Genomic DNA, 2086 nt, shown 5'->3' on the forward strand with positions numbered 1-2086 from the left:
CGTCCAGTTTTCGCCGTGACCCTCTCTACTCTTTTGCACATCTTATGCGGGTGAAATGATGATACCAGGCCAAGTTCCAACATTTTCAGAGTTCATTTTGTAGTGATTTTCAATTTCACCGTCATTTAGCTCTCTAAACAAATCGGTAAATGACTGAAAAACAACAAATGATGTCAGAACGCGTTGGAAATTCATGACGTCGCTTTGAATGATGCATACTGAACGCAAAAATATGCTGGAGTTCAAAAAAGTTTAACAAACATTGAAGTGCTCGTGTAACAGATGAGTTCTCGTCCGAAACCCTGATACTCCGAAAGAGATTGTCCAGTTTGTACACGAGGTGCGTCCAGTTTTCGCCGTGACCCTCTCTACTCTTTTGCACATCTTATGCGGGTGAAATGATGATACCAGGCCAAGTTCCAACATTTTCAGAGTTCATTTTGTATTGATTTTCAATTTCACCGTCATTTAGCTCTCTAAACAAATCGGTAAATGACTGAAAACCAGCAAATGATGTCAGAACGCGTGTGAAATTGATGACGTCGCTTTGAATGATGCATACTGAATGCAAAAATATGCTGGAATTCAAAAAAGTTTAACAAACATTGAAGTGCTCGTGTAACAGACGAGTTCTCGTCCGAAACCCTGATACTCCGAAGAGATTGTCCAGTTTGTACACGAGGTGCGTCCAGTTTTCGCCGTGACCCTCTCTACTCTTTTGCACATGCTATGCAGGTGAAATGATGATACCATGCCAAGTTCCAATATTTTCAGAGTTCATTTTGTAGTGGTTTTCAATTTCACCGTCATTTAGCTCTCTAACAAATCGGTAAATGACTGAAAAAAGCAAATGATGTCAGAACGTGTTGGAAATTGATGACGTCGCTTGGAATGATGCATGTTGAACGCAAAAATAGGGTGGAGTTCAAAAAAGTTTAAAAAACATTGAAGTGCCCGTGTAACAGATGAGTTCTCGTCCGAAACCGTGATACTCCGAAAGAGATTGTCCAGTTTGTACACGAGGTGCGTCCAGTTTTCGCCGTGACCCTCTCTACTCTTTTGCACATCTTATGCGGGTGAAATGATGATACCAGGCCAAGTTCCAACATTTTCAGAGTTCATTTTGTAGTGATTTTCAATTTCACCGTCATTTTGCTCTCTAAACAAATCGGTAAATGACTGAAAAACAGCAAATGATGTCAGAACGCGTTGGAAATTGATGACGTCGCTTTGAATGATGCATACTGAACGCAAAAATATGCTGGAGTTCAAAAAAGTTTAACAAACATTGAAGTGCCCGTGTAACAGATGAGTTCTCGTCCGAAACCCTGATACTCCGAAAGAGATTGTCCAGTTTGTACACGAGGTGTGTCCAGTTTTCGCCGTGACCCTCTCTACTCTTTTGCACATGCTATGCGGGTGAAATGATGATACCATGCCAAGTTCCAACATTTTCAGAGTTCATTTTGTAGTGATTTTCAATTTCACCGTCATTTAGCTCTCTAAACAAATCGGTAAATGACTGAAAACAGCAAATGATGTCAGAACGGGTTGGAAATTGATGACGTCGCTTTGAATGATGCATAGTGAACGCAAAAATAGGGTGGAGTTCAAAAAAGTTTAAAAAACATTGATGTGCTCGTGTAACAGATGAGTTCTCGTCCAAAACCCTGATACTCCGAAAGAGGTTGTCCAGTTTGTACACGAGGTGCGTCCAGTTTTCGTCGTGACCCTCTCTACTCTTTTGCACATCTTATGCGGGTGAAATGATGATACCAGGCCAAGTTCCAACATTTTCAGAGTTCATTTTGTAGTGATTTTCAATTTCACCGTCATTTAGCTCTCTAAACAAATCGGTAAATGACTGAAAAACAACAAATGATGTCAGAACGCGTTGGAAATTCATGACGTCGCTTTGAATGATGCATACTGAACGCAAAAATATGCTGGAGTTCAAAAAAGTTTAACAAACATTGAAGTGCTCGTGTAACAGATGAGTTCTCGTCCGAAACCCTGATACTCCGAAAGAGATTGTCCAGTTTGTACACGAGGTGCGTCCAGTTTTCGCCGTGACCCTCTCTACTCT

Source organism: Aegilops tauschii, chromosome 5 (assembly GCF_002575655.3).
Source record: "Aegilops tauschii subsp. strangulata cultivar AL8/78 chromosome 5, Aet v6.0, whole genome shotgun sequence".
Classification (NCBI taxonomy): Eukaryota; Viridiplantae; Streptophyta; class Magnoliopsida; order Poales; family Poaceae; genus Aegilops; species Aegilops tauschii.